General features: G+C 39.7%; 1 pseudogene; it reads right to left on the reverse strand.

Moving 5' to 3' along the window:
* Positions 1-929: 929 nt before the first annotated feature.
* Positions 930-1,174, reverse strand: LOC117075766 (annotated as a pseudogene).
* Between the last annotated feature and the right edge of the window lie 14,242 nt (positions 1,175-15,416).

Genomic DNA, 15,416 nt, shown 5'->3' on the forward strand with positions numbered 1-15,416 from the left:
AACACAAGAGATTGCAGTTCAAATTGACAAAATACAAACTGGATTTAAAGTGTTGTATTAAAAAATAAAAGCTTGTTTATGGCAATTATAAAGGTTTCATTTTTAAAGCCATGACACTAAAAATAATGAAAAATAATGAAAAATCTAGGATAATTATTTTATATATATTTTTTCATTCTAAGAATCTTGTGATTTTCAGAGAAACAAAGTTTTCTGGTAAAAATTTATGCACAAATCACTTACCTATACTTGACAAGAGGTTTCAGAGACTACTATGCCATTTGGTGAGTCTAAATCCAGTAATGTTAAATATCAACATTTTCTCATTACTTCTTTTAAGTTACATCTCATTTATCTTACTACTTAAGAACTACATAAACTTTTAAAAAATATTTTATATACTTGTCATAAACTACACTTTTCTAAGAGTACAGGTACTCTGGTTAATAATCAAAATGGTGTGCCCAGAGGAAAAGCAAGCACTATTAAATATGAACGCAATTCTTATCAAAACAAATTGAGCCATTTTCATAAAATGCTAGTCCAAAACAGCATTTCATTCTATAAAGGTTAAATTATTTCCAGATCACAGTGAAAGAAACTGGAGTAATGAACAAATTTTGTTTTCTACTATGTGCCTTGAGATATCTCACTAAAGTTTGGTATCTGACACAGAGAATAACATTTGTTGAAGGTAATATTGTAGGGATAATACTGAGGTTGATTGTTACAGACTATTAAATGGTTACATCTTAATTACTTATACAGAACATTGGTCCAATAACATAGAAATAGAGAACAGTATCTGGAAATCTATCTCATTCAATGTTTGGAGATAAAAGAGTTAATCATCCTTTCCATTATTTTCTTCAGTAAGTCCTTGTTCACTGTGAAAGCTGATGGCAATCAAATTCGGGCATTTTCCCCAGCTACTGTATGAAGAGAATGCTGAAGTCCATTATTATGCAGCACACTGCAGCATAAGGTCTCATCCATTCGTCAATTCTGGCACACTTCCAAAACATACCCAACAATCCAGTTTCATTTCTGCCCAGGAGGCTGGGTGCAGGGATTGAATATAATCACAGGTACATATAAACAGCAAGATTACGGTGAATAGACACTGAAAATTCAAAATGGCAGACGTGGCAAGGATGGCAACGCCACAGCCACGTCACCCTTCAGGGGCCCAGGTGGCTTAAAAACCTTTTCAGTGCACAAACATATACACACATATGCACAAAAACACAAATATTCTATAATTTTACCTTAGGACTTTGAACATGAGATAATTATAAATTACCCAGCTTGCACATTAAATAAAAGTCTGTTAGTGCTAAATTGTGATTTTTATATTAGTAGAAAAGCAATAGCAGATTAAAAGCAGGCAGAAATTGAAATAAAATAGAAAAAGAGAGATTATGAATTTTGTAGTTTGCAAGTCAATCACAGGGCTGTTTTTCCTTAATATAAATGTGCATAAAGACCATGTTACTTCTAGTTTACATATACTGCAGCAACTTGTGGTGCCATGAAACCTACAGAATGCTTGAAACAAGATTATTCTCTTTGTTTTTTCCTTATTCTTAGATTATTTGTTTTCCACATTTTTTTATTTATTCAAAGGGTGAACGAGCTGTGCCTTAGGGTTTCTGTGTGGTGAAGTGATATGCTGGTTGCAGGCAGGACTCCACAGTGTGTCACCACTGACTCATTTTGCCCACTTACGCACATCCCATGAAAAGTCTATAACCTCTGAGAAGGCCCCAAACAGTAGGTTATCACCCCTTACACTCATTTCATGGATGAGTCATTTGTACAATGAATTTTTTTTGTGGATTACCCTGTGTGGCTGTTGCACATCATGGGGGATGAACCCCCCAGACACTCCAATAAAGTCCCCAGTCACCCAGGGGCATCTTTCAGTTGGAAGACACAAATGCCTTTTTCTTTTGGAGCTGAGAAATCTCAGAATCTGCTTAACCTATGAAAACAGCAGTGCATTTCCACATGCAAGTGTGCACAAACTGAATTAAGATTAATTTTGGGAGAAAAATGATAAAGAAAACACTTTAGAATGTATCTCTGAACTAAAATTAATATCCTAAAACAAAACTTTATAGGAGAAAAGCCAGATTAGAATAAATCCAGAACTGTCAACCGAAAGAGAGATCTGGGGCCCTGGAGGACTTACCATCTTCACTGGAAGAGAATCACAAAGTTGGGTAGGCTCTGATGGGTCCTGCTGGTACCTTAGCTCTAAGTTTAGGTAATTCCTTTGGGGTCCTAAGTGTTCTCTGAGGCCCCACATGTTGGGGCACAAAACTATATTAAATGAAAGGTGTCAAACTGCAAAGCATTTTGAAGAGATTTATTTTAGGCCAAATATGAGTGACCATGGTCTAAGACACACACTGCAGCAGGCAATGAGAACATATTCCCAGGTGGTCGGGAGGAAGCTTGCTTTTTGTATTTTAGGGAGGCATGAGACATCAATTAAATATATTTAAGAAATATGTCGGTTTGGTCCAGAAAGGTGGGACAACACAATTCGCAGAAGAAGTCACTTCGAGACTATACATTAATTTAATCATTTTCTCGTTGACAATTGGAAGAGTTTGTCTGAAGACCTGGCATTGATTAAAAGGAAATGTTTGAGCTAAGCTAAAAGGACAGCCTTTAGAAAAACAACAAATGTTGTTTTACATTTGTCCTGTCTACAAGGACAGCCTTTAGAAAAACAACAAATGTTTCCTATTCAGACCTTGATATGGTGATAGACTATTAGTTGAACTCTTCAGGATAGGGAGAGCCTGAAGAAAAAGATCTAGCCATGTTAATAGAGATTCTTTACAGACACAAATTTGTCCCCACAAAGGATAGCTTTGCAAGATCATTTCAAAACATAGGAAATAAGTATGTTTTGGGATAAAATAGTTTGACTTCTTTTTGTTACATAAAGTTATGCCAGAATTGGATTGGAAAGTAAGACACAAAATATAGGGTTAAATAAAATCCATCTGTTTAGAATTTATAGTTTGTAGGGGATGACTACCCAGAATCTTTAGGAATCTGGGCGAATTAAAAGATCAGACTTTAGTTTTCAATTTTACCAGAAAATAGTGTGCTACATTGTATTTTTCTTATTAGATGTCATTTGCTATTTTGGCAAGGTATTGTTTTCTGAGTGTTTTTATTCTGAAATGTGTTGAATTTTGCAATTTGTGATCTTCTCTGTCTATTGAGATGATCCTGTGACTTTTGTCTAGTATTCTATTGATGTGATATATTCCACTGATTTTTTTTTTTTTTTTTTTTTTTTTTGAGACGGAGTCTTGCTCTGTCGCCCAGGCTGGAGTGCAGTGGTGCAATCTCCCCTCACTGCAAGCTCTGCCACCTTCCGGGTTCACGCAATCCTCCTGCCTCAGCTTCCCTAGAAGCTGGGACTACAGTCGCCTGCCACCACGCCCAGCTAATTTTTTTGTATTTTTAGTAGAGATGGGGTTCGCCAGGATGGTCTCAATCTCCTGACCTCGTGATCCGCCCACCTCGTCATCTCAAAGTGCTGGGATTACAGGTGTGAGCTACTGTGCCCAGCCTATTCCACTGATTATATATATATATATATACTTTGAGTTCTAGGGTACATGTGCATAATGTGCAGGTTTGTTACATATGTATACTTGTGCCATGTTGGTGTGCTGCACTCATCAACTCGTCAGCATGCACCAACTCGTCCTTTACATTAGGTATAATTCCCAATGCAATCCCTCCCCCTTCACCCTAATAGGTCCTGGTGTGTGACGTTCTCCTTCCCGAGTCCAAGTGATCTCATTGTTCAGTTCCCACCTATGAGTGAGAACATGTGGTGTTTGGTTTTCTGTTCTTGGGATAGTTTGCTAAGAATGATGGTTTCCAGCTTCATCCAAGTCCCTACAAAGGACACAGACTCATCCTTTTTTGTGGCTGCATAGTATTTCATGGTGTATATGTGCCACATTTTCTTAATCTAGTCTGTCACTGATGGACATGTGGGTTGATTCCAAGTCTTTGCTATTGTGAATAGTACCATAATGAACATACATGTGCATGTAACTTTATAGCAACATGATTTATAATCTTGTGGATATACACCCAGTAATGGGAGGCTGGGTTATATGGTACTTCTAGTTCTAGATCCTTGAGGAATCGCCATACTGTTTTCAATAATGGTTGAACTAGTTTACAATCCCACCAACTGTGTAAAAGTGTTCCTATTTCTCTACATCCTCTCCAGCACCTGTTGTTTCCTGACTAATGATAGTCATTCTAACTGGTGTGAGATGGTATCTCATTGTGGTTTTGATTTGCATTTCTCTGACGGCGAGTGATGACGAGCATCTTTTCATGTGTCTGTTGGCTGTATACATGTCTTATTTTGAGAAATGTCTGTTCATATTCCTTGTCTACTTTTTGATGGGTTGTTTGTTTTTTTCTTGTAAATTTGTTTGAGTCCTTTGTAGGTCCTGCATATTAGCCCTTTGTCAGATGAGTAGATTGCAAATTTTTCTCCCATTCTGTAGGTTGCCTGTTCACTCTGATGGTAGTTTCTTTTGCTGTGCAGAAACTCTTTAGTTTAATTAGATCCCATTTGTCAATTTCGGTTTTTGTTGCCATTGCTTTTGATGTTTTAGACATGAAGTCCTTGCCCATGCCTATGTCCTGAATGGCATTACCTAGGTTTTCTTCTAGGGATTTTATGGTTTTAGGTCTAACATTTAAGTCTCCAATCCATCTTGAATTAATTTTCATATAAGAAGTAAGGAAAGGATTCAGTTTCAGCTTTCTACTTATGGCTAGCCAATTTTCCCAGCACCATGTATTAAATAGGGAATCCTTTCCCCATTTCTTATTTTTCTCAGGTTTGTCAAAGACCAGATGGCTGTAGATGTGTGGTATTATTTCTGAGGACTCTGTTCTGTTCCATTGGTCTATATCTCTGTTGTGGTACCAGTACCATGCTGTTTTGGTTACTGTAGCCTTGTAGTGTAGTTTGAAGTCAGGTAGCGTGATGCCTCCAGCTTCGTTCTTTTGACTTAGGGTTGTCTTGGCAATGTGAGCTCTTTTTTGGTTCCATATGAACGTTAAAGCAATGTTTTCCAATTCTGTTAAGAAACTCATCGGTAGCTTGATGGGGATGGCATTGAATCTATAAATTACCTTGGGCAGTATGGTCATTTTCGTGATATTGATTCTTCCTATCCATGAGCATGGAATGTTCTTCCATTTGTTTGTGTCCTCTTTTATTTCACTAAGCTGTGGTTTATAGTTCTCCTTGAAGAGGTCCTTTACATTCCTTGTAATTTTTATTCCGAGGTATTTTATTCTCTTTGAAGCTATTGTGAATGGAAGTTGATTCATGATTTGGATCTCTGTTTGTCTGTTACTGGTATATAAGAATGCTTGTGATTTTTGCACATTAATTTTGTATCCTGAGACTATGCTGAAGTTGCTTATCAGCTGAAGGAGATTTTGGACTGAGATGATGGGGTTTTCTAAATATACAATCATGTCATCTGCAAACAGGGACAATTTGATATCTTCTTTTCCTAATTGAATACCCTTGATTTCTTTCTCTTGCCTAATTGCCCTAACCAGAACTTCCATCTGCAAACAGGCACAATTTGATATCTTCTTTTCCTAATTGAATACCCTTGATTTCTTTCTCTTGCCTAATTGCCCTAACCAGAACTTCCAACACTATGTTGAATAGGAGTGGTGAGACAGGGCATGCCCATCTTGTGCCTGTTTTCAAAGGGAATGCTTCCAGTTTTTGCCCATGCAGTATGATATTGGCAGTGGGTTTGTCATAAATAGCTCTCTCTCTCTCTTTTTTTTTTTTTTTTGAGATATGTATCATCAATACTGAATTTATTGAGCATTTTTAGCATGAAGGGCTGTTGAATTTTGTCAAAGTCCTTTTCGGCATCTATTGAGATAATCATGTGGTTTTTCTGTTTGGTTCTGTTTATATGCTGGATTACATTTATTGATTTGTGTAAGCTGAGCCAGCCTTGCATCCCAGGGATGAAGCCCACTTGATCATGGTGGATAAGCTTTTTGATGTGCTGCTGAATCCGGTTTGCCAGTATTTTATTGAGGATTTTTGCATCGATATTCATCAGGGATATTGGTCTAAAATTATCTTTTTTTGTTGTGTCTCTGCCAGGCTTTGATATTAGGATGATGTTGGCCTCACAAAATGAGTTAGGGAAGATTCCCTCTTTTTCTATTAATTGGAATATTTTCAGAAGGAATGGTACTAGCTCCTCCTTGTACCTCTGGTAGAATTCAGCTGTGAATCCATCTGGTCCTGGACTTTTTTTGGTTGGTAGGCTATTAACTATTGCCTCAATTTCAGAGCTTGCTATTGGTCTATTCAGGGATTCAACTTCTTTCTGGTTAATCTTGGGATAGTGTATGTCTCCAGCAATTTGTCCATTTCTTCTAGGTTTTCTAGTTTATTTGTGTAGAGGTGTTTATAGTAATCTCTGAGGGTAGTTAAAGAAGGTCTCTCTCTGTTGCCCAGTCTTGAGTTCAATGGTATTATCATAACTCACTTTAGACTTAAACCTCCCATGCTCAAGTGATCCTTCCATCTCTGCCATCCATGCAGCTGGGACTACAGGCATGTGCCACCATACTTAACTAATTTTTGTACTTTTTGTAGGGACAAAATCTCACTATATTGCCTAGACTGGTTTCAAACTCTTGGGCTCAAGCTATCTGCCTGTTTCAGCCTCCCAGGGTGATGGAATTACAGGTATGAATCACCATGCCCAACTTAGTATAAGTTTTCACAAGTGCTATGCTGGATCAAGGGCTATATATATTTAGAATTTTGATAGGAATTGTTAAAATGTTCTTCTTGAGAGGTGTACATGTTTTGATCCCTCTAAAAATCCGTGCAAGCAACTGTTTCTCAGTTTCTCAACAGAGTAATGGCTTTCTTTGTCTCTTTTGATATTTGATGGTTTAAAGTCTGCTTTATCAGAGACTAGGATTGCAACCCTTGCTTTTTTTTTGTTTTCCATTTTCTTGGTAGATCTTCCTCCATCCCTTTATTTTGAGCCTATGTGTGTCTCTACATGTGAGATGGGTCTCCTGAATACAGCACACTGATGGGTCTTAACTCTTTATCCAATTTGGCAGTCTGTGTCTTTTATTGGAGCATTTAGTCTGTTTACATTTAAGGTTAATATTTTTTTTTTTTTTTTTTTTTTTTTGAGACGGAGTCTCGCTCTGTCGCCCAGGCTGGAGTGCAGTGGCCGGATCTCAGCTCACTGCAAGCTCCGCCTCCCGGGTTTACGCCATTCTCTCGCCTCAGCCTCCCGAGTAGCTGGGACTACAGGTGCCCGCCATCTCGCCCGGCTAATTTTTTGTATTTTTTTAGTAGAGACGGGGTTTCACCGTGTTAGCCAGGATGGTCTCGATCTCCTGACCTCGTGATCCACCCGTCTCGGCCTCCCAAAGTGCTGGGATTACAGGCTTGAGCCACCGCGCCCGGCCAAGGTTAATATTGTTATGTGTGAACTTGATCCTGTCATTTTGATATTAACTAGCTATTTTACTCATTAGTTGGTGCAGTTTATTCCTAGCATCAATGGTCTTTACACTTTGGCATATTTTTGCAATGGCTGGTACCTGTTGTTCCTTTCCATGTATAGTGCTTCCTTCAGGATCTCTTGTAAGGCAGGCCTGGTGGTGACAAAGTCTCTAAGCATTTGCTTATCTGTAAAGCATTTTATTTCTCCTTCACTTATGAAACTTACTTTGGCTGGATATGAAATTCTGGGTTTAAAATTCTTTTCTTTAAGAATGTTGAATATTGGCCACCACTCTCTTCTGGCTTGTTGAGTTTCTGCTGAGAGATCTTCTTTTAGTCTGATGGGCTTCCCTTTGTGGTAGCCCAACCTTTCTCTCTGGCTGCTCTTAACAGTTTTTCCTTCATTTCAATTTTGGTGAACCTGACAGTTATGTGTCTTGGTGTTGCTCTTCTCGAGGAGTATCTTTGTGGCATTCTCTATTTTTCCCGAATTTGAATATTGGCCTTCCTTACTAGGTTGGGGAAATTCTCCTGGATGATATCCTGAAGAGTGTTTTCCAACTTGGTTCAAATTTCCCTGTCACTTTCAGACACACCAATGAGACATAGATTTGGTCTTTTCACATAATCTCATACTTCTTGAAGGCTTTGTTCATTTATTCTTCCTCTTTTTTCTTTACACTTCTCTTCTCACTTTATTTCATTCATTTGATCCTGAATCGCTGATACTCTTTCTTCCAGTTGATTGAGTCAGTTACTGGAGCTTGTGCATTTGTCATTTATTTCTCGTATCATGGTTTTTATCTCTGTCAGTTCGTTTATGGCCTTGTCTGCATTGATTATTCTAGTTTTCCATTCTTCCATTCTTTTTTCAAGATTTTTAGTTTCTTTGTGCTGGGTACGCAATTCCTCCTGTAAATCTGAGAAGTTTGATGGACTGAAGCTTTCTTCTCTCAACTCATCAAAGTCATTCTCTGTCCAGCTTTGATCCATTGCTGGTGATGAGCTGCGTTCCTTTGGAGGGGGGATGACTTCTCATTTTTTGAATTTATAGCTTTTCTCCCTTGCTTTTTCCCCATCTTTGTGGTTTTATTTGCCTTTAGTCTTTCATGATGGTGATGTACTGATGGGGTTTTGGTGTGGGTGTCCTTCCTGTTTGTTAGTTTTCCTTGTAATAGTCAGGACCCTCAGCTGTAGGTCTGTTGGAGATTGCTTGAGGTCCACTCCAGACTCTGTTTGCCTGGGCATCAGCAGAAGAGGCTACAGAAGATAGAATATTGCTGAACAGCCAGTGTACCTGTCTGATTCTTGCTTTGGGAGCTTCGTCTCAGGGGTGTACCCCACCATGTGAGGTGTGTGCTGTGGGTCTGCCCCTAGTGGGGGATGTCTCCCAGTTAGGCTACTCAGGGTTCAGAGACCCACTTGAGCAAGCAGTCTGTCCGTTCTCAGATCTCAACCTCCGTGTTGGGAGACCCACTGCTCTCTTCAAAGCTGTCAGACAGTGTCGTTTGCAGCTACAGAGGTTTCTGCTGCTTTTTTTAATGTTTAGCTGCTGCGGGCTCCACCCAGTTGGAGCTTCACAGCAGCTTTGTTTACCTATTAAGCCTCAGCAATGGCAGGCACCCTTCCCCCAGCCTTGCTGCTGCCTTGCCCTTAGATCGCAGACTGCTGTGCTAGCAATGAGGGAGGCTCTATGGGGGTGGGACTGTCTGGCCAGGTGTGGGATATAATCTCCTGGTGAGCCTTTTGCTAAAACGCTTGGTAAAGCACAGTATTGGGGTGGGAGTTATCCTATTTTCCAGGTGTTGTGTGTCTCAGTTCCCCTGGCTGGGAAAAGGGATTCCTTTCCCCCTTGCACTTCCCAGCTGAGGTGATGCCTCACCCTGCTTCAGCTGTAGCTGGTTGGGCTGCAGCAGCTGACTAGTACCGATTGTCCCACACTCCCTAGTGAGATGAACCCGGTACCTCAGTTGAAAATGCAGAAATCGCCTGTCTTCTGTGTCACTGGATCTGGGAGCTGGAGACTGGAGCTGTTCCCATTCGGCCATCGTGCTCCAACCCTCTCTCCACTGATTTTTATATGTTGAATCCATTATTGTTACTGGAATAAATCTTAGTTCATTGTTGTGTATGATCCTTCCTTCCCCCACCACCCCCCAAGATGGAATCTCCTTCTGTCACCCAGGCTGGAGTGCAGTGGTGGATTTGGACTCACTTCAAGCTCCGCCTCCTGGGTTCACACCATTCTCCTGCCTCAGCCTCCCAAGTTGCTGGGACTACAGGCACCCGCCACCACACCTGGCTAATAGCTTTGTATTTTTAGTAGAGACAGGATTTCACCATGTTAGCTGGGATGATCTCGATCTCATCTTCTTGTGATCCCCCCACCTCAGCTTCCAAAGTGCTTGGATTACAGGCATGTGCCACCACACCCAACTGTGTATTATCCTTTTAAAATATTGGTGGGTTGGAGAGAGTCAAGAGAAGGGGAGAGGTGGCAGAGGAAGTAAGAGGAATTCTCCTCTTACTTTTAGGAATGGAGTACTCTCTCTGTGCAGTATCTGTTCTTTTACCACTTTACTTTCCAAAGAAATTTGGTTTTATTTTGCATTTTGGATTCTCTACGAACTCCTTGCTCAAGATCCAAGAACCCTCACTTGGGGTCTGGATTGGGACACCGTTTCTGAAACATATTACTGGTGACTACAGATGGGACTGTGGTACAGAACCTAATAATGGCTACCTTTGAGTAAGTGGTGGAGTCCTATAACACATTTCTGGAGACCACAGAGGGAATTGTTGTGCATGTTAAGGATTTTTGTATCTCTCTTCATAAAGGATATTAGTCTGGAGTTTCTTTTTCTTTCAATCTGTTTTTGGTTTGGACATGTAGTAACATTTTAAATAAATTTAATTATATTTATTATTTAAAACTACAAAAATATATGCAAAAGAGGAAAGGTAATTTGTAAGAAATGTAGTTATAGTTAAATTCTGGTGAACTGTAACTAAGAGAATTGTGGTGTGTATAGACCTCAATTGAGAACACTATGAACCTTAAGATTGACTTGGGGCCGGGCGCAGTGGCTCAAGCCTGTAATCCCAGCACTTTGGGAGGCCGAGACGGGTGGATCACGAGGTCAGGAGATCGAGACCATCCTGGTCTACACGGTGAAACCCCATCTCTACTAAAAGTGCAAAAAACTAGCCGGGCGAGGTGGCGGGCGCCTGTAGTCCCAGCTACTCGGGAGCTGAGGCAGGAGAATGGCGTAAACCCGGGAGGCGGAGCTTGCAGTGAGCTGAGATCTGGCCACTGCACTCCAGTCCGGGCGACAGAGCAAGACTCCACCTCAAAAAAAAAAAAAAAAAAAAAAAGATTGACTTGGAAGTTCCTGATTAATATATTGTTATAGCTTTATGTCCTCGCCAAAATCTCCAAAAGTTTTTAGAAAGTTTTACTTTCGGCCGGGCGCGGTGGCTCAAGCCTGTAATCCCGGCACTTTGGGAGGCCGAGACGGGAGGATCACGAGGTCAGGAGATCAAGACCATCCTGGCTAACGTGGTGAAACTCCGTCTCTACTAAAAAATACAAAAAACTAGCCGGGCGAGGTGGCGGGCACCTGCAGTCCCAGCTACTCGGGAGGCTGAGGCAGGAGAATGGCATAAACCCAGGAGGCGGAGCTTGCAGTGAGCTGAGATCCGGCCACTGCACTCCAGCCCGGGAGATAGAGCGAGACTCTGTCTCAAAAAAAAATAAAAAGAAAAATAAAGTTTTACTTTCATGATCACTTTTTATACTTGTATTACTATTATTTCTGCAAAGACATATTCTTCAATGTTTCTCTTTAATGTCAAAAACACAAAAGATTAAGGATGAAGGAGAAACTTTTGGTGTTAGTTGACTTAATGAGTGTTTAGAAAGACTGGAATGATTCACATGAATTATCAGGCAGGATTAAATATTCTAGGTCTAACCGTTCTCAGTTATCTCCTCTCTTCCATCCCTCTTTTCTTTTCCTTTTTGAAGATAAGATAATTGAATCTAATGTCTTGCATTTTCACATGCATGTTTTTACTTTATAAAAACTTATAAACACAATTTTAGACTCAGATTCTTTTATGCTTCTGGAGATGTGGATAAATCTATACAACTTTCCTTCTCAAAAAACCAATAACATTTTTCAGATAAGATAATATAAGATGAGGGAGTGTGGAGAAGTTGCTTCTTACACAGTCAGAAACAAAAATGACATAGAGATAACAATTAATATTTTACATCTAAAGGTCAAAAGTATCTAAAATGTATAATTATATGATTTTCTATTTAATTTATCATACATTTAATCATTGCTTTAAAAAAGCTAATTAATAGGGTCTAATAAAATGATATGTTAAGGCCATTGGCTTATGTGGTGAGAGAGAGAGAGATACAATAGCAGACAATGATAGCAGAGACTTCAGAGACATTAAAAACATCCCGTTTTTTAAAGAATAGAGGCATTTGAACAAGAGCAACTCCATTTTGAGTGAAGGCTAGGAAAATGAGACTCATTTGGCTTCCATCTCAGAAAGTTAACCATTTTTAGCCTCTGGATATTTACAGTTAAGGCAACAAATTAATAATGTTTACTAAACAGAGACAGACTTGGGAATGTTCAGGTATCTGGGTTATCTGGAGAACAAAGGCATTCCTAATTTTGCTTTAAGGATATAATGATTCTTGCAAAATGCAGTAATTAAGTAAATTAAACTTTTGTCAAAAAACCTTGTAACAGGACACACCTCCCTGTATATACAAGCATTATACTTAGGGTGGAGGGTTTCTTCCTCTTACTTTCAGGAATGTCCTACTCTGTCTGTGGAGTTTTTCCTCTTTTATCACTTTACTTTCTGAAGAAATTTGGTTTTATTTTGCACTGTGGATTCATTATGAACCCTTTCTTGCTCAAGATCCAAGAACCTTCACTTGGGGTCTGGATTGGGACCCTGTTCCTGAAACATATTTCTAGTGACTACAGATGGGACTGTGGTGCAGAAACCCTGACCTAATTGCTACCTTTGGGTAAGTGCTAGGGTCCTGTAACATATTTCTGGAGACCACAGAGGGGGCTATAGTGAGAAAACTACCAACTTTGGGTAAGTGTTGGGGTCCTGTATTTCTGGTGAACCAGGATGACACTGAGGAGACTGTCTGATCCAAAGCTAAAATCATTAGTGTGCAACAAGTGGCTGACTTTGGGTAAATGGGGTGCATATACCTTGGTAAAGAATGGGATTGAGTTAGAGTCCCAACTTACAGGAGTTACAGTATCCTAAGATAGATTAGGTTATAGTGTCCTGCTAATAAAAGGCAAGGTGCTCATCTCATGACTGTAATCCGCACACTTTAGAAGGGTGAAGCATGTGGACCATGAGATCAGGAGATCAAGACCATCCTGGCCAATAGAGTGAAACGTCATCTCTTCTAAAATACAAAAAATTAGCTGGGCATGGTGGTGCACACCAGTAGTCTCAGCTACTTAGGAGGCTGAGGCAGGGGAATCACTTGAATCTGGGAGGCAGATGTTGCAGTGAGCCAAGATATTGCCACTGCTCTCCAACTTGGTGACAGAGTGAGACTCCATTAAAAAATAAAAACAAACAAAAAAGGCAAAGACCTTTGACTGACCTTGGGTTAGAGGCTTGAATTACAAGGGTTAGAGTCTCTTTTAAGATTTAGGTGGTTAGGAACCCCTCTGAGTAAAGTTGCTGTTGGCTAAGAATGGGTTTGGTAACCACCACAAGCTATACTATTTATATTAATCAGCTTTAACTTATTTGCTCAATGAATATATTTCTTGGTTGCTGTCTCTGTTTCACTGTCATTTTGGGGAGACTACTTAACTGGTCTTAGGGCTTTTAACTTACTCTTTCCCTGTGTGCATCTCAATTTTCATCTCTTTGCTTATGAAACATTGGGAACAAAAAGCATTGAAGCCTTTGTCTCTAAAATTGCTGATTTAGGTTTGGTGTTTAACAGCTATAAGCAATAGGGTTAAGTAGATATGGTTATGTTTTGTTGCCACTATTCTGACCATCAAGAACCACTAGGACAGAAATAAGGTTTTTTTTCTCCTTGATGTTTTGTTTCATTTTGTACACTAAAAAACACTTATTTCTTTAATTTCAATACATTAGCTTTTCCTGTCTGCTATTGCCCAGGGCCTGCTTGCTCTGGTCATTCCCATTTAAATCCCCTTTGTTTTCTTAATTTGATATTTTTGTGGAAGTCCATGCTGTGGTTTGCCTAAGATTCATGGCTTGTTTCACTTACATTATTTGGATAATATGAATAAGAGAATTCAGTTTTCAGCAGGGATCCCCACGTTAATGCAGCTGGCCTTAAAAGCCTCTCATTATTTTTAGTCACCAGTGGCTTGAATGTTGAGATGAGTTTAAGCTGAATGGGCTTAACATGAAAAAAACTGGTGTTTTATGTAATATCATTTAGTGTCCATATTATTCAATAAAGGAAGAGAGATAACCTCTTACAGCTGTAATACTATAATTCAACTTAATTTATTTTGTAAGTGGGAGAGAAAATGAGATAAAATATCATATGTTCAAGTATTTTTGCTGCTCATTCAGGAAAAAAACTGCATGCTTGATGACAGAAAAATAGGAAAGAAAGCTAAACATACTAGATGATTCTTTAATGCAAACCCTCTCCTGGTTCGTGGGCATTTTTCAGTGGAGCAGAATTTCCTTCTGTCGGCTCTGAATGTTAAGATGTATTGGCCCTTTTCCCCTCTAGTGTACTTGGAAGTTCTATTGGGACCACTTCATTTCTTCCAGTCCCACTCTTTACCTACCATCCCCTGAGGAACTTAGGCCAGCAAGTACTACTCATAGTGGAGCCTCCTATTTACCTCCAAAGGGAAATCTTTGTCCTCGCAGAGAGGTGGCAAATGGGGAAGAAGGCCCTGTGAAAGTGCATGTTCCCTTTTCTATGTCTGCTTTGGCCCTTTGTGAAGAGATCATTTCTCTGAAGATCCAGGAAAATTTACAGATAAGTTTGAGAAATTAAATCTGACCTTTGGCTTAACTGGGCAGGATCTGCATATTTTGTGGTCTATGTGTTGTACAGTGGAAGATAATGCATTTTGGGGACAGATATGGCCCATGGCACATGAAATATTAGCTTACAATCCAAACCATAATATATGTCAGGCAGGAGGTATGGCAGTTCCAGATCGAGATTCAGAGTGGAACTATCAAAGGATTGGTGAGGATTTGGGGACAAGAGATCATATGGTCAGTTGTTTATTGAAAGGAGTGACAACATGTACAAAAAAGCCCGTTAACTGTGAAAAGGTTAAGTTTCTCAACACAAATATAAGAATCCAAATTTGTTTCAAGGACTTTCAATAGAGACAATCAGGAATTATACTAACATTGATCCTGCCACAAGGGAAGGACAAACCCTTTCTTGGAGTGCATTTTATAACCCGGTCTGCCCCTTATATCCATAGGAAACTACACAAAGCAGATATGGGTCCCCAAATTCCTGTGGAACATCTTTTGGACATGGCATTTTTAGTTTTTAATAAAAAACAGGGACAAAGCAGAGGAAGCAGAGCAAGAAGGGCCTCCCACAATTTGCAGCTCATAGCTGCAACCTTAAGCTCACCTCAGGTTGCTCTCCTGGCTTTTGGCCTGAACAAGTGAAAATGAAAGATGGGAATTACAAAGCTCAGCATCCAAGTTATGGCTTAGGTATGAATCTGTGCACACTGTAAGAAAACTGGCCATTGGAAGAGAGATACCCAGCAATCCAAAGGGAGCCATTGGC

Source organism: Trachypithecus francoisi, unplaced genomic scaffold (genome assembly GCF_009764315.1).
Source record: "Trachypithecus francoisi isolate TF-2019V2 unplaced genomic scaffold, Tfra_2.0 Contig00189, whole genome shotgun sequence".
Taxonomy (NCBI): domain Eukaryota; kingdom Metazoa; phylum Chordata; class Mammalia; order Primates; family Cercopithecidae; genus Trachypithecus; species Trachypithecus francoisi.